The 25,000-nt window shown below is 42.0% G+C and overlaps 1 protein-coding gene, 1 long non-coding RNA gene and 1 pseudogene across 2 annotated transcripts in view; all 3 read left to right on the forward strand.

The window, feature by feature from the left end:
* Window positions 1–1,632, forward strand: part of LOC138057559 (uncharacterized) — a 2,484-nt gene extending 852 nt beyond the window's left edge. The window contains exon 2 of the mRNA XM_068903538.1: window positions 1–1,632. This exon is cut by the window's left edge and continues 629 nt beyond it. The gene's annotated coding sequence lies outside the window, so the exon portion shown is untranslated.
* Window positions 1–25,000, forward strand: part of LOC138055223 (uncharacterized) — a 60,103-nt gene that overhangs the window by 11,488 nt on the left and 23,615 nt on the right. The gene's annotated exons all lie outside the window — the stretch shown is intronic.
* On the forward strand, window positions 132–14,033 carry LOC138057560 (uncharacterized; annotated as a pseudogene).

A 25,000-nucleotide genomic window follows, 5' to 3' on the forward strand; every position in this document is an offset into this window, starting at 1 on the left:
ACCAATCAAATTGTATGATAGAAGCAAGCTTGAGTTACTCTTGCGCGACTTCGCGCAATTGCGTGTCTGAAATACAAGCCATACACGTAAGATTCTCAGTTGTGGAGCGTGATTGAGTGATATAAACAACCATGAACGAAACTCCCAAGACGATTTCTCACGATTGTGAATGCTGCCTTCTTTGTAGAGGGCATTTCCCGGCGGCTAAGGAGAAGATACGTGTGTTTGGTAAAAGCAATGTTGACATATGTTCTTTGGTATATCGTGCCACAAACGTTGATCTTTCTGTTTACGTCGACTGTGAAAAACTGGCCATTTGTCGCACGCAGTGCTACAATCGTATTGTGCGATTCAATAATGCCCTGCAAAAGGTGGACGAAATTAGCGAAGAAATTAGGGGATATTTTGGCGGTAGTGTTTCCCTTCGTGTAAAAGGATGGCGAAAGACAATTGCAAGACACTAGGCATGATTGATCAAGTTACATGTAGCTTATATCAATTGTTTATTGTAGAATTTCATTATCATATGATACATGTTCAATCTGCACTGATCGTGGTTAGCAAAAGCTAGTCGAGGCGAGCAGTGGTTACGCGTGTATAAAAGAGAGAACAAGTAGAGAAAGCTACGGTATTCAGTTGTGTTTCACCGACAAGACATGCATTGTAGAACGAACAGGTATACAAATAACTAGTGTACAAAGCATGCAGTCAACTAAAACAAGTAAATATCTAAAATCAATAGAAAGTGCAATTATCAGAAGCCAGATTATTAAGTATTTTTGTTGTTAAGACAGATAAATCAATACAGTCATTTTCTTCTGAAAGTCTTTGGAGAAGGATACTGTGGTTTTTAATTTTAAAATTGTTTTTGGATAGATGGCGAATTTCACGAGGTACTGACTATTCCAAATTTTTACACCATATATTGAAAATGATTTAATTTGTTTGTCAATTCTTGAGGGTTTAACAAAATAGTCACCTCTTGAAGATGATCTTGTTTTATATGAATAAATGCTTGCTTAAGAAATCAATAAATCAGCATTATTTGGAGTCGATAAATTGTTAGATATGTCATGCATCAGAACAGCTGCAACTGATTTACGAGAATGGAGGACTGCACGGAGACGTACTAGAGACTTTAACACTTATCGGTGACAAATAACATGAGCCTCGTCGACAGTAACTGCTCTGACAGATTTCCGGTACAACTCGCTCATTGCCATTTTCCTCCATGTTTCGCCATAGTTCAGGTGATCCGAAGACAATTAAATATTCCCCATTCTTTACTTCTTTCGTTTGTTTTACGGTGGCTATTTCAGCCAAAGATACGGCAGTGATTCCCAGGGAATTTAGCCGCAACACTTGATCTTTTATCAGGCTGTTAAGCGGAGAAATCACGACGATGATATTAAATAATCTTGTCAGTTGACTGCAAGCACGAGCAAACCAACGGCAAAGCATGGTAAATCAACGACTTTCCAAAACCCGTTGGAAGATTTACGAAAATATCCTTCTTCTCTTGAACAATGTATTTGATGGACTCCTCCTGGTGCGTATTCAAACTGCCAAATCCAAAAACATTGCAAACCTGGTTCATAGTTAGTAGAACGCGTCGTTGAACGCTTCTTCCAGTGTTTCCGCCATTTTTTCTCCACGAGAATACGTGGTTATACCGCGCACGAATCCTGCGAGTTAGTTCTGGATTTTTTAGAGCTAAACGGTGATTGGTGAATAATTCTTACGTCACGGAAATCGTTTTGCAGCTCGAACTCGCAGACGTTACTTTTCGGGGGAGAGAAACGACCGCCGGAAATACGTCTGCGTTCGCAGGCTAACCAACGCAGCGCCTCCTCATCTTACCGAACCTCGTCGTCTTACAGTTCTAGGAACAATAGAAGTGATGATCGTTTCGGCCACGCCCTTGACGCTTGGGACCTTGTTTTAAGTTGAGTATACCGCTTTGGTTACTTTTTTCACTAGCTTTGTTCTTTTACTTCGGGTACGCACGCAGACCGTATCCAGTTTGCTCCATGTATTCTGTTGTGCCTTGTGCTATTTGGTCGTAATATGCCTAGTATAGTGCAGAATGGGAAATTATTTGCGGTACGCAGTAAAGCAAATAATTGCTTTCTGCACTTTACGATTGGAATGTTATTTATAATTGTCCTTTGCATTGTCAAGTTAATTGCAATTCATTTGCATTTAGTATATACCAGTTAGCATATTCACGCAACTCGTTTCACTTCAGTCTGTACTGAGAACGACTTCAGTTCGGTAGACTAATTTTTTCATGATCTCAGCCGCTTTTGTAGTGGAAATGTATTTTAATTTTGTTTATATTTATTTTTACTTTTATTATTGTTATTTATTCGTTATTATTATTATTACATTTATGTTATTTATTTATTAATTTTGTACGATAAAATTTACAGTGCGGGGAGTTTGGGCATCTCAGCACCTCTTGTAGACGAAACGTGGATAGAGGCAGGCGTGATTGGCTAGCTGACGTGGTTGATGAGGATTCCAATTTATTTCCTTCGTTTAATAAGCGTGCGGCAGGCGAATTTGTTGCGAAGACCACCTGTTCGAGTGTATCGGGGAGACTGGAGAAATCAGCATATTTCTGGGAAACGTGTTTGCAGGCCCCGGACTTTGTTTTAAGTATCATTCGGGAAGGTTATAGATTACCTTTTGGTCAATACCCGTCGCCTTGTTTTCTTGTAAACAACAAATCTTCGCTCGATCGCCCGCATTTTGTGCAGCGAGCTATATTGGAGTTACTAGCTAACTGCTGTATTCAGGAGCACAGCGCCTCGCCTTTTTGCGTGAACCCACTCTCTGTTGTCGAAGGCAAAAAGCTTCGTTTGGTGATAGATCTGAGGCATATTAGTCAATCTCTAGTTTTGCCCAAATTCAAGTATGAAGATTTGCGATCTCTGTCTGAGGTTTTGGATGAGGGTGACTGGTTTTTTACCTGGGACCTCAAGTCGGGCTACCATCATGTCAGGATTCATCCGGACCATCAAAACTATTTGGGTTTTGCTTGGAATTTCAATGGTGCTCTCAGATATTTTACTTTTCAAGTGCTTCCTTTTGGGTTTAGCAGTGCTTGTTTTTGTTTCACGAAATTGCTGCGGCCTCTTGTAAGGCGTTGGCGTTCGATGGGTGATGTCAGTTTTGTCTACCTAGATGATGGTTTAGGCAGTCTTCCCGATAATTGTTCCGCTCAAGCAGCGAGTATTATTCAGCGTAAAGATCTCGGTTCTTGCGGATTTGTTGTTAATGAAGATAAGTCGTGCTGGTCGCCCAGACAAATTGGCGAGTGGCTAGGTTTCTTAATTAACACGATTTTAATGTAGTTCCGAGTTCCAGAAAAGAAAGTAGCGTAGCTCAAAGCAATATTAGACTCTGCTATTCAAGACGGCTTCGTAACGTTCCGGAATTTAGCCAAGATTGATTGGCAAATGTACGCTGCCATTGATTCCAGATCAGCTTGGGATTCTATATTGCCTGTTTAATTTCATCTAGTTTGATGGTAGAATTGAAGTTTTGGTATTTGAACATTGACTGTTTCAATGGCTATTCGATTAGGCCACCTCCTACTTCGTCCGTCGTGATATTTACCGATGCAAGTGATGTCGCATTCGGGGGTTTTTCTTCCAATCTTAGCGTTTCTTCGGTCAGCGGCATGTGGCTTGCGGATGACAAGGGCCAAAGTTCTACGTATCGAGAGCTTAAGGCAATATACTACGTGTTAGCATCCTATGCCAAGGAGTTGGAGAGCACGAAAGTGAAAGTCTTTACGGACAATGATAATGCCGCCAGAATTGTTTTAGTTGGCAGTCGCAAACCACATCTTCAAGCTTTAGCAATCGACATTTTTCAGCTTTGCTTAGCCAAGCGCATTGTTCTCGACGCGCAGTGGATTCCTCGTTCTGTTAATGAGAGAGCCGACCTTCTGAGCAGGTTTCTCGACAAGGACGATTGGTCTTTGAATCCAGTAGTTTTTCAAGATATCGATGTAAAGTGGGGCCCTCATACCGTCGACTGGTTTGCTTCTTACTATAATGCCCAACTTCCCAGGTTTAACTCCAAATTTGCTTCCCCTGGCAGTTGCAGAGTAGACGCGTTTGCCCAAGATTGGAGTTGTGAGATCAACTGGATTTGCCCTCCAGTCTCTTTGATAGTGCGCTCTGTCAGAAAGCTTGAAGCTTGTAACGGGTTTGGGACCCTGGTTATACCTGAATGGCCATCAGCGTCCTTCTGGCCTTTTTTGCATTCCACTTCTTCTAGGTTTAAGAGCTTTGTTAAAGATGTTTTTGTTCTCCCTCGGATTGACAATCTGCTCATTGAGGGTCCGGAACAAATGGAAATTTACAAATCCAAGGATTCCGCATTCAGTTCATGTCCTTCGTTCAGGATGTTGGCCTTGCGTCTTCAATTTGTATAGCCTATTTATGGCTTGTCACCATTTAGGTGTGTAGTTTGAGTTTTTGTTCCGTTTAGGAGCTTTCGACTTATGATTTTTATGTATGGTACCTTTTAGTGCACTTTTGTCTATTTTTGGCCTTTTCACCATTTGGGTGTGTAAATTGATTGATTGCTCCATTTAGGAGACATGGCGTATTGTGCCTGAGTCATGTTTGGTGCCTTTTTAGCGCACGTTTTCCCTATTTATGGTCTTGTCACCATTTTGGTCGGTGGATTGCTCTATTTTTCATACCTTTCGTTTCGTTTTGGGTGTTTTTTATGCACGCTTGCCTAGTTACATCCCGAGTGATGGCTCCACTTTTGAGTTCCTTTGCATTTTTGCATGTATGCTCCTATACCAGAATTTATTCGTGTGTCGGCTTTTTGGCCGCTTTATTCGTTCTCATCCCCTTCGTCATTTTGTAGTTTACGAGTTATATTTGTCCCCCTAATTCTAATTCTTAGGCATTAATATTACAGAAAAACTATAATTATACCATTGCCAGACATGGTCTTGTTGCGTTGACTGCGTTTTCTGTGCTTCAGATGTTTTGCAGGTCGGCTCATGGCGAGAAGTACCGTCCCTTACAGATCCCTCTCTTCAGTCTTTGGTACCGGATCTTCTCGATCTTCAGTTAGAATCCAAGGCGACTTCCACCCTCTGTAAATACAATAACGGCTGGTCCAGATGGCGAAGGTGGGCATCCTCCAAGATAGGCGTTCCAGTCATCCCAGCCAAGCCTCTTCACATCTCCCTGTTTATCACGGAGCTGTGCCATGCGGCCCTCCGGAAAGGAACGGGAATCTCGTCAATCGAAGGTCTGTTCTACAGTATACGTTGGGCTCACAAGCTGGCGGGCATTGAGTGCTGTCCTACTGACCACCCTTTGGTTCAATCGTCGCTTGAAGGTGCCAGAAGGAAGCTGGGTAGACCAATCAAACCGAAAGAACCGCTTCCCATTGACCTGTTGCAAGTTATTACCGAGCATTATAGCTCTAGCGAGTCTTTGGCCCATATTCGCTTTTTATTTATATTACTGGTTGTTTTCGCCGGTTTTTTTCCGGATTGACGAATTATTATCCATAAAACTCGGAGATATAACTTTATTTACGGATTGATAGTAGGTCTATTTTTGTGCCGAAACGAAATAATGATCAGATCAGAGAGGGTCATACCTCGGTCATAGCTAGATCGGGAAATTTAACTTGTCCTGTAGCAGTCACTGAGAGGTTGGTTAGTTTTTTACCAGAGCCTAAGAATCCTCATTTTCCTTTGATTAGGCGTATTGTTAAGTCTAAGTCAGGCGAGCGTTTTCATGGAAGCATCGGTGTTTCTTATTCTACGATCTTGCTGGAATTTAAGAAGCTTGTTGGTCCTTTTGTTGACGATATTTCCATTTTCGGGACGCATAGTATAAAATCAGGGGCAGCTTCACATTCTGCCTGTAGAGCTATCAATGAGACACTTTTAGACAAGCATGCTGGTTGGAAAAGTCCTAAAACAAAGAATTGATACGTCAAGCATGTAGCTGAAGACTTAATAAATGTGACCAAAATAATGGGCTTGTAGATTCGTTTGATTTTGCATTGTTTGCCTTGCGTCGGATAGGCATTGTATTTTGTTGTGAGGCCTCGTAGGAAAGGCTGGCGAATGAGCCTTGGTTCCTATCCAGATTTCCAGTTTTTTCCTCGTGTTGGGGTTTTTGAAGGTTTTTTCTGGCCTCATTTATTTGCCGTATTCCATGCATGCTTTTTCGTGTTTATTCAGTTTACGTTACTTCATGATTACGCAGCCTTTAGGGAGCAATGTGAGCCTTGGTTCCTATCCTTCGTGTCTTGCGAATTACATTGTCAATATATTTACTCCTAATAAAGTTTGGAGTATGGTCGTTCGTACGCACGCAGACCGTATCCAGTTTGCTCCATGTATTCTGTTGTGCCTTGTGCTATTTGGTCGTAATATGCCTAGTATAGTGCAGAATTGTACAGTTCAATGATCCAATCACAACCTTGGTTTCAATCACTATAGAAACAGTGTACGGACTCCTAAATTGGGGCTTTTGTTTTTCTTTTTTTCTTTCAGAACGACTTTAAATTAAACAATTTACGCTTCCTTTGTCAGTCTTGACTTGGCTCTTTTTCTTTTCTCGGAAATTGTAATTTTTATCATTAATTGGTAATTCGGTCAGCTGTGCGTTCGTCCGATCTTGTTATCACTCGTATGATTACAGACCGAATTGGACTCCACTCAGTCCTATTACCATTACTTATGACAAATTATTGGATAAAAATTGACAATGCCTTTTACTTTTCCGAAGGGATTCTCTTCCTTTTGAACACTCAGTTGCATGCATTAGAATTTTACGTAATGTAAAAAAATTTTGACCAGCAAACGTTTCTTTAAAAAAAATAAAACAACAACCCCATTCCCAAGGTCTTTCTTCTTCTCTTCCCATGTTAGGAAGATAATGCACCGATCAACACCCCCCTCCCCAGCCTGGGAAAATCACAGGCATTTGAACTTTTGAATATTGGATCGTTCAATTTCCCTCCCCCCGGGCCAAAAAAAGATTCAAGGCGCTTCAGGCATGAACACACTTCTTCAGAGACTCAAGAAATATTTGCGTTCGACAGAGGTAGATGCCGTCTACTTTTATTAATCAGCAGAAATATTGGAATCAGTCGCTATTAGCAGAGGAGCATTTGTTTAAAGCTGGATAAATCAGCAGGGATGTGCAGTTGTCAACAAAGGCGCTTTCCATTTGACAGAACTGACCGGTCAGACCGGGCATTTGGAAGGACTAATGTAGCAGTCAAAGTGAAGCTTCAACCCCCCCCCCCCCCCGGGCATACCCCGGGCATTTGACTCCTTTCCCTGGCCGGGGGAAGGGAATTTGACCAGGTTAGTCTTCCCGGGGGCGGGGATTTGATCACCACTCATAACGGTGGGGAATTTTATCGCTAGCCTTGTTTCATGTTACCTTTCCACGTGGGTTGATAAATCATGGCAGAGACAAACTTAGATGTATTCAAAGGTAAAGACTCCTCATTCGTGGCTGATTGGTTGAAAAGCAAAGGCCTACACAAACTTTGTTCCGTATTTGAAGGTATTCAGCACCAATTTTCGTTATCTTTGAATATATAAATTTATTAAATTCTCAACCTCGGATAATGCATTTCGCGTGCTCTGATTGGCTCACTCAATCTCGGTTATCAGCTCATATACCTTGGTTTGACCTTATATGGTAAATGATTGCGTTAAGCGTTGCTAAACTAAAAATGTTTTCGTCGGAATGCCAAATTTCTCTTTGAATAAAGCCAAAAAGGAGAAAAAAAAATTTTTTTGTGGAAAGTTTGGATCAATTCCGACGTTTAGAAGTACGCGAAAAGGCAAGAAATGTTTTTGTGATGAGCCTGCGTCTGTCTGACAACAAGGTATTACACAACATCGGATCAGTTCTCATCAAGTTTTTTTCGATTTCGCTCGGATTTGCTCGCTTTTTCCGCTCGTATTTCGTACTTCCAAATTTTTGGAGTTGAAGGAATATAATAAAACAATTATTCCATTCGCGCTTGTCGGATATGAGACTGGTTATAGCCGACTCGGCGCTACGCGCATCGTTGGCTATTTACCATCTCATATCCAACGCGCGCTTATGGAATAATTGTTAAATATTAAATTGTTTTTACAATATATACAATAATTCAATAAAATACCGACGTCGCCGGATACGATTAAATAGGTCAATTGCTTTGACCGACCCGGTGTATTTATCAATATTTTAATACCTGTGCAACCATTGATATGTAGGTGTATAAATAAAGGAATGAATGTATGGACTGTATTTAAGTGTCGTTGCATGAAACTCTGTAAAACCAATCAATTCAGTTTATAAAAATCTGGTCATTTTCCCAGGGTTGTAGGCATTTGATCACCTGAAATGGACGCATGATGAGGCCTTTGAACAGCTTTTTGGCCCGGGGAGGGAGGCATTTGAACAAAAAAATTCCAAAAATTCAAATGCCCGGGGGGGTTTCCGGGGGGGGGATGTTGAAGCTTCACTTTGACTGGTATACTCCTCCAGAAGAATGTGAGGGATTATCATGCAAGTGTTCCTTCAAATTGATGCATTTTCTTTGCAAATTATTGGGTCTGACCGGCCAGTTCTGACAAAAGGAAACCGCCTTAATAAGAGTATTCGTTGCTTCCAGCTTACAACACTGTACGTAAACTATACTTTTACAAATTAATGAGCTTTTCTGTTTTAACATCATTACCAGTAAATGTGAAACTTTTTGACAGGAAGTTTGAAGGCATTAGTTTTTTAACTTGCGAATCTACAGAAACTGGCGCCGTCACGCAACGTGTCAACAAATCGTAGTTAAAAGAGGGAACCTCAAATTGCTAATCGTAAATCTACAGGATAAATACTGGACTTTGCCATTATGTTATATCTGTCCGATATCAGTTTGAAGGCATGACTCCTTGCAATATAGCTGGCACAACTCGCTTAATACAAACGTCAGAAAGGAAGACGACTTCTCCTTACCTTGTAAATTAATCGCACCGAATTTTTCACTTGATCTTATATCAAAGTTCAACCTGGCTAATAACAATAGCATTGCACAACAAAGCAGTTACTGTATTTAAGAAAGCTATAAATGCATATGTCAATTGATTTAAACGCTAAAAAATAAGAGAATCAAGCTGTACTTACACAACTGTCCCAAGCAACCGGAGAAAGGCGATTTCTAATTTGTATGACTAGAGGGGCATGCTGATGAAAGGGATGGCGACTGAGGAAGGAAAAACTACAAGTGTCCAAATGTAATTTCACTTACGTAATTTACGTCAGCGTTACGTAAGCGGGTTAACAATTGAAATCGATTGAAATGTATGTTATTGATTAACGAAAGAAATCAAGCCAAAAGAGAGAGATCCCAATCCCGACATTGACAGTGGTGTGTCAAAGTTCCAAAATGTGAAATTGTTTCGTTTGAACATGAGGTAAGTATCAAAAATGAATTTGTCAATGATTGAAATATTGCTCCACCCTAAAGATGCCATTGATATTTCGAAGGTAAGAAATTAGAAAATCACATAAATTTTCCAAAGCTCATGATCTTTGTCATCTATTATTCGCTCTGGGTCACACAGATAATAGATAGATATGCAACGCTGAGATCAAGATTGCGAGACCATTTTTGGCTATAAAAATTGACTCGTCTTTCCCGTAAGTAAAAGACACAACCAGGCGGATTATTAGGAGAGTGAGGTTGACAAAGACCATCTGGGCGGCGGTGCGAAGCAATGTTGACCCATAGCGTGTTTTCTCAGGCCTTCTCTCCTCATTAAACTTGACCTCGCTCATTTGCAAGAGCGACAGCACAAAATTTACACAAGCCAAAACGATAAGGGCCGTTCCAAGTCCTTTACTGATGACATAGTTGCGCTCTGTTTGCTCCAGAATAATACCTAGCACTTCGAATGTATCCAAGAGGTCGATAGCCATCTGAGCACACAGCAGCATGGAGACTAACTTTCTGCGAACCTCTTTTTCGTCATTTGTTTCTTCGCCATTGTCTGCTGTGAACATCAATAGTACAAGGAGAACTGGTGTGATACAGAGAACCACCTTCAACACATTTGGACCAAGAAGTATTTTCCTTGTCGAGGCTGTTTACGACGAATCAAAAAATGACAATACCATTTGGCAGTAACGCAAAGACGATGAAAAAGCCCACACGATGAAGAATGTGCGAAGCTTTGTTGCACGCTTGTACATTGAAAGCAAACATACATAGCACACTGGAGCGTACGAAATCAAGACAGAAGACCACGCAGGGCCTATGTATTGAACTGGATAAGCAGTTAGAAAACCACACTGCGTAAATAATAGAACGAAAAACAAAGCGCGCCCTCCCCATTTTATATCGTGAGGCACCATGGCTGGACGCGGTTAAGATGCAACCGTGAAAGAAAATGTTTTTAATACAGGATCTGCTGCCCAATCAGCCGACGGTTTGTCATTTCGATTCGACACGCTTGCGTAGTGTTTCCTCGAAATGTGATGCTATTCCTAGAAACTGCTCTACAATCAGCGACAAAATTGTTGACACATTGACCATTTCTACCCCCTATGCCACATTTCTTCTATCTTTTAGCCTTCTTAGGTAGCCCAATTCGCCCCCTTCCCCCCACACAATGTTGTAGCGAGATTCCCGAGATATTTAAGTACGAATAGACAACATTGAATGGGGGAGGGGGGGTCTTATCAATAATTTGGAGCATGGTTCAAATTAGAGTGTTATTTTACACTTAAAAGGAACTGTTTAAAGACAATGTGTCAACTAATTTTGTCGCTGATTGTAGGTTCTGTCTATTATTAAGGTGAGTGATTTGTGCCTGTCAATACTTCATTACTTTGTATTTAATTTCTGATATTTCTTCATCAAAACTCGCGGAAGACTGCCAGAAGCTCATGACCTCGAAGAGTTTAACTCTGGTTCAGAGCTGGGGTTTTGGAGTGTAAAAATTTCCTTATTTGGATATAACATAGCTCGTGCATTTTCCCGCGCGTGCAGCATCGATCTCATTTTTGTCCATCTTTGGGCATAAAATTGGTGTCCCTAAAATCCCCAGCTTTGTTCTAAGGAAAAGAGTTACAAGTTACATGCTTCAAGGTCATGTGCTTCTAACACTACTTACGTTTTGATAATTCAAAAATGTGGTTATTTCACAATGTGATCACAGACCCGAAGAAAGGTCATGAATAAAGTTATTTATACAGTTGTGAATCAGAGTTTTTGCCAAATATGGTCTTCACTCATGCAGATCTATGGTGAAACGATACTTTGGCGGAGAAGAACCCAGAAGGACCGACATTTTCTCATAATTTCGGAGTCCAAGATTTTATCAAAATACACCAGTTTAATGAGCCCACAAGTGGCAGTTGTGACAAGGCATTTTGAATTCTGCATTTGAAAGCGCACAAACACGGATTTCAGATTTATCTGACTTTTCTTTCACTGAAGTGACCGGTTAAAATGACCTAATCTGCAAAAACGGAGGTGTGACCAGTTGTGATGAGAGCCTTGTAACGTTCCATCTTCCTGTAATACAATCTACGTTTCATTTTGCCAATGTAAAAGCATCACAATCCCAACTGGCTTTGTAAATTATCCTAGATTGTTGTGAACGACTAAAACGATCTTTGGAGGAAACAGAGATTTAATCTGGTGAGTATTCTGGAAAATTGCTTTAAGATTTAAAACCATAAAATTTTCTAACACAAGATTTGAGGCGTCGTTCGATGAAATCTGTTTGTAAGCCCTAGATGAGACACTACAATGACAACATCCTTCTTTGGTACAGTGCTTATAGGCTCAGAAGATCTGTGTAAATATTTCTTTAACACGTCATTGACATTGTAGGAGACTATGCCATTTGGGAAACCGTTGATTCTGGAGTAACGTTTTCTTAAGATCAGAAAGAGAGACCATTTGTAAGCAACGATAGGTCAAAGTACGTATTAAATTAATTTTGTATTTTCTTGGAGTAAAAGAGTCCCACTTGGTATATAAACCAGTGAAAGTATTTTTGTTGAAGACTGATGTGAAGAAGGTGCCGTTACTGCGTTTGACACGAACATCCAAAAACGGAATCTCCTGATTCTCTTTAAATTCCACCTTGAAAGGAATATAGAGCGTTTTCACGTGACGTCAGGGCAGCCATGTTCGTGTTCCATACTAATCCTCAGGGAATTGAACTCTATTTTTATGCAAATAGTTTCTTTTTATTTCATTAAATTAGCATCCATTCTAGTCACGTGATTGAAAACGCATTGTTTCTGTTCTTGAACAGGGAGGAAGATCCTTTCCTTTCCTTTGCCATTTACTTCTTTAAGTTTGCCCAGCGTCTCGAGAACTTGAACAGTGAACGAGAGCGATTCATAGAATTGATGGATCTTCGCTGGGTTGGCTCCATTGATTACGGGAAACCCCATTAAATTTTGGACGTATGCATTCACTATTTCAGACGTTTTCCCATCCTTGTTCCTTAGAATGTTCTTCACCCGTTCGTACCCCTCGCTCGAGAAAGGGAGACCATATATTCCTCATCTATTCTCTCATCTTGGTCCTGTTTTAGCAAACATCTTCATGTGTAGATTTGAGGACCGTCCGTATGGTTCCGTTATGAGGATGACACTTTATTTAAGTGTCTAGTCGGTTTAGCGCTGGAGCACTAATTGGGGACACTGTAAAGTGAAATTAACAATCAACGCAAATCAAGTCAAATGGTGGTTTTTGAGGGTTAGGGTAAGGGTTTATGTTCGGATGTCGATCGATAAATTACCAGGGATCACAGCGAACTTGGTCAGAACAGACGAAAACTGGCAAGAATAGGACTTTGGGAAATTCGCTTACGCCCTCCAGGGGTGGATGGTCCTGTTTTGTACCCGGTGGTTGTCGTGGACGTTGCAGGAAGAAAATGTCGTGCCCTCCTAGATTCCGGCGCGGAAAGTTCGTACGTTTCTGCCACACTGCTTGAGAGAATTGGTGCAAAACCTCATCATTCTGGGTTGTGCAAGATTGAGATGATGTTGGGAGCGAGCAGTCGGGTGATGGAAGTTTATCGGATCAAGATTAACTCAGTCAAGGGAAACTTTAAGATGGAAGCAGAAGTCACTAAAGTAAAGAAATCGCACCTTATGTTGGTGGACAACCCTCGCTACAAGAAGCTCGTAGAGAAACACCCTCATCTAAAGGGCGTGACCATGGATGACAACGACGAGGGACCCCGCCTACCTGTGCATATCATCCTAGGAAACAGTGAATGCCCCAGAATCAGCACCACCGAACCTCAGCGTGTGGGCAGAGAATGGGATCCTGTAGCAAGTTACACAAAGTTGGGCTGGACTATCACTTCGCCTGGTAGAGAAATCGATACCACCAGTATGCTCCTCTCACAAACGTCGAGAGTTGACTTTAAAGAACTTTGTAAGCTGTATGTTCTCGGGTTGGCAGACTCGCCTTCAGGAGATCAGGGTGTGGTCTACGATGAGTTTAAGGAACAGTTCCCGAGAAGCGAAGAAGGGTGGTACGAATCCGGTCTCCCGTGGAAGGGAAACCATTCCCCCTTGCCAAACAACAAGGGCGGAAGCCTACGCAGACACGCTAGCCTCGTCCGGAACCTCGAGAAGAATGAGTCCATCGATGATTACAATGCTGTGATCCAGGAGAAGTTGGCTGAGGGCATATGTGAGCGCGCTCCAAACTCTATCGAAGGACGGGAATTCTATATACCACACAAGAGAGCCCAGCGTGAAACCGCCAAAAGCACTAAGCTGAGAATAGTATATGACGCCTCCGCAAGGGCTTGGGACGGTGCGCCATCCCTTAACGAATGTCTTAACACTGGTCCGTCGCTACAAAACCAACTATGGAGTGTGTTGATTCGAGGACGTGTCAAGCCAATTGCCATCACTGGAGATATCAAGAAAGCGTTCTTGCAAGTCAGAATCCGACCAGAAGAAAGAGACCCTCTCAGTTTCCACTGGTGAAAGAACATCGAGACCAAGGAAGTTGAGAATCCGCTTTACAAGAGCTCTGTTCGGTTTGGGTCCCTCACCCTTCTTTTTGGGAAGGGTTATTGAGCAGCATTTGGATATATGGAGCCCCAAGCAGCCTGAAATAGTACGCGAGGTAAAGACGAATTTGTACGTAGATGACCTAATAAGTGGAGGAACGACAGTATTCAAAGCAAGAGAGATGAAAAATGCAGCCACAGAGATCTTCGCTGACGCCGCCTTCAAATTCAAACGTTGTTGAGTTAGAATCCACTGAAACCGATCAGGCTGCAGACCTGACCTTCGCTAAACAGCAGCTGGGAGCCTCGTCAAGGGGAGAGAGCTCACTGCTTGGCCTGAAGTGGGATAAGCTGGGAAATTCCCTAAGCTTCATCGTGCCGACTGAGAAAGCCGAGAATACCAAGAGGGAAATTTTGGCTGAAATAGCAAGGATTTACGATCCACTGGAGTGGCGTCTCCCCTCACACTATGTGGAAAGCTGCTATATCGTAACGCCTGCAACCTTAGAATCGGTTGGGATGAACAATTGCCTTCTGACCTAGCCGCCAATTGGGCCAAATGGGAATCAAGATCACCGGAGAGAATTACATTCATGAGGGCCCTGGTTCAGTATCAGGAACCAATCAGCAGCATATCCTTACATGTCTTTGGAGATGCAAGTGGTGTGGGCGTGGCAGCAGCAGCGTTCACTGTCGTATCGCAACCATCAGGTGTCACACAAGGCATTGTGGCAGCTAAAGCTCGATTGGCCAAACGAGGCCTTACCATACCACGCCTGGAGCTGGTCGCCTGTCACATGGCAACTAATATGGCCGCTAACGTGAGAGAAGCCCTGGAAGGGTCAGACAGTACACCTGCGCTTCACTGGATAAGAAGAGAAGGAGAATACAAGCGTTTTGTGCACAACCGGGTGCGCAAAATCCGAGATAAGAATTGGATAACGTGGAGATATGTGCCTACCAAAGAGAATCCAGCAGACTTGGGAGTCGTGGAGGGCCTGTAGCACAAGATGACGACCTCTGGTGGCATGGTCCGAAATGGCTCTCACACCCAAGTGCTTGGCCAGTCGACATAACCACAACCGCCATTGCTGAAATACTAGCTGAAGCAAAGACGGTACGAGAGTTATTCAAGCTCGCTACCGACCAAGAAGGTGGATGGATTTGATGTAATTCTTAACAAGTACGGCCTCTGGCGCATGTTCCGCATTGGCGGATGGGTCGCAAGATTTGTCCATAACACAAGGCGTCCACATCGTGAAAGGAAAACAGAGCCACTAACCACCGAAGAAATAAGCATCCAAAGAAGATTCTGGGAGAAGAAAGCGAAGCAGGAGGGCGTGAAATCGAAGAATTATGAAAACGACCGCTTGCAGCTTCACTTACAGCTAAACGACCATCAACTCCTTGAATGCCGGGGAAGGATACAGGGCGTCTACCCAGTGTATCTCCCAGATACAGCAGTCTACACAGAGAAGTTCATGGAAGAAGCTCATGAATCTACCCTACACGGAGGGACGCAGTTAACAATGGCGAAAGTAAGAGAACGGCACTGGGCCCCACGCCTAAGACAACTAGAGAGGCGTATCGTGAAAAAATGTCCAGGATGCAAACGATTCCAGGCCACCGCCCTTGCTGTACCGCCTCCTGGACCACTACCGTGTGATCGAACCGAAGGATCCACTCCCTTTCCAGTGGTGGGGGCCGACAATGCTGGCCCAATCAAGTTTAAAGCCACTGAAAAACGTGAAGGAAAAGCCTACCTCATTCTGTTTGCTTGCGGTCTGACTAGCGCACTGTACCTCAACGAGGCGATAAGCTTCCAGACCAATGAATTCCTTGTAAGCCAAAAAGGATTAATAGCAGGGCGTGCCATACCAAGTACGATCTATTCAGACAACGGCAGTACTTTCACTGGAGCTGCATCATGGATTACGCAAGTGCAGAACGACGAGAAGCTAAACGATTTCCTTACACGTCACCAAATCACATGGAAGTTAAACCTAAGCGGAGTTCCCTGGTGGAGAGGCCAGTTCGAGCGCATGATAGAGCTGGTGAAAACAGCATTGAGGAAAACTATCGGCAACGCCTATCTAACCTTTGATGAGCTGAAAGTAGTCTTTCTAGAAGTAGAAATAACTATGAATGGTCGCCCACTGTCCTATGTTGCAGACGACGCACAATTATCAGTCTTGACACCGAATTCCATGCTCTTCATCCAACCAAATATTCTATCTGAGGGGGGAGGTGCACTATGAAGAGAACCCACAACTGAGACGGCGAGCGAGGTACCTGAAAAAATGCAAAGATGCCATATGGAGCCGCTGGGCGAAAGAGTACCTTCGTGGGCTGCGAGAACGTCACACCGTAACACATAAAGACTCCCCTTGTGGAGTTGAGAAGGGAGATGTGTGCCTTATCAAAGACGACAACAAAGACAGAAATAAGTGGAAGCTTGGAATAGGGGAAGAGTTAGCTAATTGCGGGACGTGACGGGGTCGTGAGAGCTGTGAGGTTTCGAGCAGGGAAGAGCCATCTGGAGAGAGCAGTGCAGCATTTGTTCCACTGGAGCTGTCCTGTGACAAGTCTCGAGAAGCGCCGAGACCTCCACTGAATCCTGAAGCCCTTGCCTTCAGACCAATGCGAGATGCCGCAGTCGCAGCCAGACTACGAGTCCAAAATATTGCTGAACGTGACCAAGACGACTAAGAAACATTGCTTATGTGAACGCCGAACTTAGATTGTTTCAACAGAGGAATATTAATGATTTGAACACTGATTTCAATCTTCGAGCTTTACTCGAATTGTATTTGCTCCCGCGACGGAAGCAAATAGGGGAGTGTGTCGAGATATTTTTATTTGCATTGTGTGACATTTAGTAAGAAGAGTGATTTGCGTTATGTGATCTTTTTTTTTTTTTTTTTTGTGATTTCAATGTAGACAATAGAACCAATTAATCAGTCAATATATCATCGCTGTCTAGCATTTAGGGTGTGTCGCACGTCATAGATAAAAGAAAATCATCTAAGAAATATTTTTTTACTACTACGTCTATCAATAAATCGGGACGAGATCAGTTATCAATAAGAATAAAAAGCCCGTGAAGTTTGCAAAGCACGGTCTGGTTTTCTTTGGCATTCGCAACACAAAAAAACACTCTTACTCGGCTACTTACACACCTTTACACAGAATTCCAGAACTTACTAAGAGACTAATAATAGCAGAATTATATCATACTACGGTTTTGGTGACTGATGACAGAAACCTGCTGTTTCACGCTGATGCAACGAAAACACAATCTAATAGACGACTTCATGCTCTTGAGTGCATCAAGTTTTGCATGGAAATTCAAAGCAAAATAAACTGTACATGACTCTACTTTATAATTATAGACTTTCCACTTCAAAAACCAAACAAATAATTTCATGTTCACAACTGAGGTGAACTAGACTTGGTATCCATTCTTTGGAATTCCTAAATATTGCTTTCTTTGTCTCCATACAATCTCTGTAAAAATTACAGGAAATGTATGGCAGAAACTTTGTCTAATAAAATAATTACTACAATAGCCTTTCTCTCCAAATTTATTCTGCTGCACCTTTGAGCGCATATCTTCTGTTTTGGAAAATTAAAAAACCCAAATTTCCTTCCAAACCTTTCAATTTCTCTCCAGCTTGCCCTGATTACTCATGATTCACTCAAGAGCGTGAACTCGTCTATTAAGTATTTAAGAATGTTCCCGACAACACAGCCCAGTTAACCCATGAATAATCTGGAAAGTCTAGGAAGTAAATATAACGCGATGATGTCAGTAATTTTTAGAACAATACTAAGCCGTACTCAACGGTCGCTGTGTCATGTTTAAGGTATACGAGCATCTTTTCCATCGTTTTACCGTTTCCTTTGGTACACTAGAGACCCTAGGGAGCTTTAGCAACGACAACGGCGACGGCAACGAGAACGCAACAAATTTGCATATTTAGTGGGAAAAAATAACAGCTTTGCACGCTCTGTACGTGCGTTTTTCATTTTTGTCCATTTCTTTGCCCTCGTCAGCAAAACAGCAACGTGAAATAGTCAAATTTGAGGTTTAATGAAGGACGTCAACACTTGGAGATAAATATTCATTTTCTCCCCTAAATTAAGCGCCGCTCATAACGTTTTCATTCCTGAAGGACTGTCATACCTTTGTCATATTAAAAAGCATGGAATAGTCGTGAAGTCATTACAACAATGAGAATTTATGTTTTGAGATGACGTTCTCGTTGCCGTTCCCGTCGTCGTTGCTAAAGCTCCCTCTTACGAAAGGACTACGACGAAGCCCACGCCGATATTATTTCCCGTTATTGTAATAATTTCGTGATTAATTTAAGTCGTTCTGAATGGAAAGTGTTCGCCAACATTTCGGCAATAAAATTGGAATGAATGGTGTTGTTGTTTGAACAGAAAATTAAAAATATTTTTTCAGGTTCTCAGGTCCTCTACACAACCTCAAATTTAGTTAATTCACGTCGTTGTCAGGACGAGGACGGCGAAGAAATGTGCCAAAATGCACAACGTACGTACAGGGCGTGCAAATCCTTCTTTTTTGTTCATTAAGTCCATTGTTTGTGGTTTTTTCGAAGCCGTCGTCGTCCTATCGTAAGGTCCGTACTAACAGCCATCTGACGTCGTTGGCAGGGCTTCGATTGCCCGGCTAGCGGATTGAAATGAAAGAAAATCTCTTGCCCTTGAATGCAGTTAGGTGGATTTGTGGCCGTGGGGACTTTCTGGTCTGGGATTTTTTTGGCCTCGTTTGGTAGGCTCTCTCGACTCTGGTGTTCAGCTTTGGTATTTTATTCTAACCGTTGCCAACCGATGAACTGAAAATGGCTCAATTCGCGTCGAATCTGGAAAAAAAAAACACACACACACACACAGGAAGGAAGCGACCCACAATGACAACAAGCTTAGGCTTTTTAATTGATATTTTTTTCGTAAAATTTACTTCTCAGATCTTTATTCGGAATTCCCATACAAATCCTTATATTCTTGGGGCTCCTGTGCTGAGCCATATCGCTCTGAACCAGAGCACGTTGATTAAGGAATCGTGTCTCTGGTGATGAAAACAGTGAGGAAGAAAGATTGTGGAACGTAAATTGATGCAGAGGCGATAGATGTGAATTCTGAGAGACAGCAAGCGAGTCAATTGTTGTGCAGTAGTACCGGCCTCGCAAAACCAGGCTCGATCATGGAGGTACAGAAATTTCCATAGTCGATAAAAATCGATTGTTGTCGATTAAAATCGATACTGACCAATCAACAAATATCGGGAGCTGATAAAAAGCGATCACCCAATTTCTTGTGATTATCGACTTTGATCGAATTTCAATGTTTAAGTTCGATTTTAATCTTGATTTTGATTTTGATCTTTCGTCAAGTATCGAAACGTCAAAAACGACATTTTTGAGTCTTCTGTTCGAAACACGGTTCGTTCAAGCGGCATAGGCTATGCCGAATAATTTTTACTGTGCAAGGAAGCTGAAATGAATATAAACAAGTCGTATAAACTGCATCTTACTTCCGTCGAGATCAAAGTAATAAAATTAGTTCGTATAATCAGTATTGTTGCAGAGCAGCTGTTTAAGGGGCTCTTCGCGTGATCCTGGTTGAATGGGCTGTCTCGGTTGCAAAGATGAAATTGGTTTCTGATCATATGGCGACTTTCAGGCCCCTCTCCGAGGTAAAAATTTTTAAAAAGATGCATGTGACGCGACCATTCAGGCGTCAAATCTAACGAACAAGCCTGGCGAGAAAACTCAAGTAGATCGTTCGTTTGCTACTCTTTCGGAGCCCCATTATTCCCAATATGATGGCCATGCAACAACAACAAAACAACAACAAACATATTTACTTATACCACACAATGACAACAGAGAGAGGAAAAAAGGACAACATTACATGTGTAAGGTCTAAAGCCGCCTACCTAAAGAGCTAATCTGGCTAGGAGGCAAACTAACAAACTATTTAAAATTATTTTTCTCAGTTGTTACATGGAGGCACAAGTATGAAGAAAAACCAAGCAAGCACTAGCACACACATAAGTCATCGTTCAAAGAAAATAAGAAAACAAAACAACAGCATCAAAAACAAGAAAAAAAAAACGAAAATGGACTCGTCCTTCTTGTCTTTGAACATGATCACCAAACGAACGACAAGAATACTGTAGCAGACAGTGAATTCTCGCATTTCCCGCGCATTTTGACATCATTTACACGTGGTGGAATGATCTCGATACGTCATATGCGGTCGCCAAGCTAAAAGATTAAAAACGATCCTCATTTTGATAACATTTTTTAAAAAATCTGAAGAAGACCAGTAAAACTGGTCGAAACGTCGGTTTTAAACATATTTTAACCTGGGATAACCCCGGAAACAATTCAAATTTTAATTCCAATTTAAATCGTCGTTGTAAATTCCTGGATAGGAAGCAAGCAGAAAGCACTGGGCCGTGATAAGGGCAAAAAACGCCAAGCATCCTCCCGAAATGAAAAATGAGGCTGTTATTTCGTTGGTGAACGTAGATGGAATTGCTTTGTATAAAAAAAAAAAGACCAGTCTGCCTATCATTTCATTAGCCAATGGGATGCTACCTTTAACTTAGGAGGTAGGAATAAATGCATTCTCCAAGCAAAGATATCTGAAATTCGTTGTTTCAGTCATTATAAGCACAAGGGAAAGTCCTTGGCTGTACTCAATGATACTGCTCTCGAAAAACACATCACAACTCTCTTTTGAGCCAGATCGAATGAGATATGTAGTGTTCTTTAATTAATTTTCGCTCTTACTTCAGCTTTGGGCTGTAACAGACGACGGACGACATTTGCATTCTCTAAAACGATTTTGGCTCTTGATCTTAGTAAGACTGAATATATCATGCTAGGGTTACACATCGGAGAAACACGCATCATTCCAAGAACACATGTCGAGGGCCGGCCGAAAACAACTGGATTCCCCTAAATTGAGGATGAAATACAGCTTAACAGTGCATATCAAAGCCAGAAGAATGTAAACAAGCGAATGCTACTCGAGAACAAAATTATCGGAGCAAGTCAAAAACTTAACTGTCGAGATAAAGCACACCACATTTACAACTAGCAAGTCACCTGCAGTGAACAATACCGCTGACTTGAGTAAATAACAGCTGGTGGCCACCCGCTGAAATAGGAGCTTGGTGTTAACCTTAGGTTAAGGCACCGCAGAAAAGACTCGCATTCTTAGAATTCTTCTTCGATTAACAGGCAAGTCAGAAATTTAAAGAAAACGACAAAACTTTTAAGATTACAAGACATATTTTAAGCTACCTTACATAGGCCATTTTTCTGCCGTCACTCAGAAAAAGATCCGTCACTTTATCAAGCGCTACTGCAATGATTTGGACATCAAACTAGTTTTTTTTCTCCTTTAAGATAGGAAACTTGCTTGGTGTGAAAGACCCTATCCCTAGCGGGCTTCGTTCACGTGTGGTTTATAAGTTTGTATGTGCGGGCTGTAATGCCTGTTATGTCGGCGAAACAACCCGGCATTTTTCCACACGCGTCTTGTTAGCACTTAGTCAGTGATAAGGCCTCTCACATCTTGAAACATCTACAGAATTCCGAACATTGTCGCGCCCTGTCTTAGGGACGTAGCCGACAACACATTGAAATGCGCATGTTTTCGAGACACATTAGCAAACTGGGAGTAATCAGGGAGTTAGTACGTGCGTTCGAATGTTTGCCCTACTAAAACAATTGCAAACAAATCGCTAATCAGGCTTCGTTGTATTACACCTGTAGAATTTTTTAAAAATTATTTACAAAAACTTTGCAAGCTGAACCACGTGTCACCCCCTACTTTCCTCTGTTATTTGAATGTGAGTTGTGACTAAATGCACGTCAGCGGAGGCAATGTTAGAAAATTCCGCTTTTGTCCTTAGGAGCGCGTGCACGTTGCCACATTCAAGTTGTGTGATAAATTTCCGTTTCCGGTACTTGCCCGTCCTAGCAAAAAGTCGAGATTCCTTCTGCTAAATGCTGGTGCTCAGGTTTCTCGTGAAACAAGTTTAGGTTGCGTTCTCATCACGTCGAACGCAATAAAGGCCCCATAGATCATAATCAACCACAGGTACAACAAATAAATAGCGTTTCTTGTATGCCAGAAACCAACGATTGCTGATCAAGGCCTCTATGACTACTTTTGGAAGTTCCCACTGGACTCGCCTTCAAGCTCGTCTTAAGGTGTTTTCAGAACGTTCAAAACACTATTTTGAACCAATTGATTTTTAATTGTACCACTGATCGTGTATAGCAAGTAAAGTCTTCAACCGAATTATGTTGGAGCGGTTAAGATCTGCAGTGGATGGAAGTTTGAGGGACCATCAAGCTGGTTTCAGGCAAGCTAGATCATGCGCAGACCAGATTGCTACACTACGTATCATCGTAGAGCAATCCATTGAATGGAACTCGTCCTTGTACGTCAATTTCGTGGATTACCAAAAGGCCTTTGATAGTCTGGATCGCCCCTTTCTTTGGAAATTACTAGCTCATTATGGATTCCGCAGAAGTTTATTAACATCATAAAAAACTCTTACGAAGGCACCACATGTAAAGTTATTCATGAAGGACAGTTGTCGGAGAGCTTCGAAGTTAAAACTGGAGTAAGGCAAGGATTCCTTCTCTCACCGTTCTTATTCCTCCTGGCAACTGATTGGATAATTAAGTCGTCGACGACGGGCCACAGGAACGGAATACAATGGACTCTCACCCAGTAGCTTGATGACCTCGATTATGCGGATGATATTGCTTTACTATCTCACTCAGGGGCCCAAATGCAGAACAAAACCACCATTCTGGAAGAAAGGTCAAGAAGAGCTGGCCTTGTTATCAACACCGCAAAGACCAAAGACTTGAAGATCAATTCAGGCTCAAACAGGAAGATCAGAGTGAATGATGCCGATATTGAAGAGGTGGACTCCTTCACATACCTTGGGAGCGTAGTAGACACAAGAGGAGGTACTGACGCGGATGTTGCAAAAAGGGTTAATAACGCAAGAGGAGCCTTCCACTCTCTTAAGCAGATCTGGAGCTCTGGCAGCATATCTACAACAACTAAGCTGAAAATATTCAACTCTAATGTAAAATCTGTGCTGTTGTACGGGGCAGAGACGTGGAGGATGACAGTCAAAACGATAAGAAAGTTACAATCATATGTCAATCATTGTTTGAGACGAATCCTGAAGATACGGTGGACAGACAAGATCACAAACGAAGAGCTATGGGAGAGGACAGGTCAAATTCCAATAGTCAAGCAAGTGAGGAAGAGAAAATGGGCGTGGGTAGGCTACACGCTGAGAAGACCTTCAAACAGCATTACGAGGCAAGCATTGCATTGGAACCCACAGGGAAAACGAAAGAGGGGCCGCCCCAAGAATAGCTGGAGGAGGGATACGGAAAAAGAGATGAAGGTCCTCGGGAAGAACTGGAAGGAGCTGCAACAGTTGGCAAAAAGACAAGTCTCTGGAGGCATTTTGTTGATAACCCATGCTCCAACTCTGAGCCAAGGGCTTACCTAACTAACTAACTAACTGATCGTGTGAGTTCCTATACAATTTAAATCGCACTGTAATCTGTGTGTTTTTTCTCTTTAGGCCCAAAACTATTGAAAGATCTTTTTAATGTGAGTTGATGTACTAAGAACCGACAAAGCAAAACTTAATTCGCAAAATAAATTTCCAGTGCTACATAAAAAGGCTTAAACGATTTGTGGCGGCCAAATTTTAGTATACACCCCATCTTTTGCTTCGTTCGGCTGCAATTTCGATTCGATTTTTCGAATTTGGCGCTATTCGTCGAATCCATGAAAACAACAAGATACCAAGGGACTCTTCAATATTTATTTCTTACAGTACAGTGAATAAGGAAAGAATACTCCCGGGTGAAATTTATGCGAATCATTAAAAACTTAAAACGTTAGCAAAGTCAGATTTCTAACTGCATGACTTTGAACCAAGTCACACGAAAAGGACAACACATTCTCGATCTACATGCACCAGAGTTCATCCATCAACCAAGTGAAAATACTGAGAGCACTCGGTTTCTAAGTGATCAATCAACAATCAGGGACACATTAGGAGGAGGAGACATGCATCTTTAAATAGAATTTTTCAATTGATCGTATTTCTAGGACTAATTCAACGATTTTGCCCTCCCCTCTCCCCCTCTCCCATCTCCTATTCAATAGGGAGTTTAAGCAACGAAGAAGGCTACCGCAACAACAACGCCACAAAGCCAGAATATTATTGGTTAAGAATGGAGAAATAATCGTGCAGCACGTACTGGACGGATTTCCGTGCATTTCTCTGCCGTACGCCAATAAACAACAACTTGAAATCACCAAATTCTAGGTTTCAGCGACAACGTGAGCATACAACAGTGAGCCATTTATTTGCTTTTTTTACTTTAAAAGCGCGGACAGAGCGAATATCTCGACGGCCCCTAACGACTACCGACATTGTATTCGGTTACGTTGTCATTAATTTTTCCTAGATCTAGATACTGATGTGCTTTCCTTATCTTGCTTCAGACTGCTTTAATTATTTGTATATTTAAACAAAATATGCTGAAATTGCAGTCAGGATTTTGTATAATGACTATAAGAAATGTTGGACACTGACTTATTTAACGTCAAACGACATTCTCAAAAAACTTGGTAAAGACGTTTCGACCGAAAACCTTCGGTCATCCTCGGTTTGAATTTGTATATTTCACGGGCTGCCCGCCACCGATTACATCATTTTATTATACATTGAGCTCACTATCTCTTTCCTGATTGGCCGAAAGCCCACAGTGAATTTTCGAAATCAGCGCCCGTGACGTCATAACTGCAGATTATACATTAATCATGTCAAGGTCAGCCAAGGTC

This window comes from Montipora capricornis, chromosome 7, assembly GCF_036669925.1.
Source record: "Montipora capricornis isolate CH-2021 chromosome 7, ASM3666992v2, whole genome shotgun sequence".
Classification (NCBI taxonomy): domain Eukaryota; kingdom Metazoa; phylum Cnidaria; class Anthozoa; order Scleractinia; family Acroporidae; genus Montipora; species Montipora capricornis.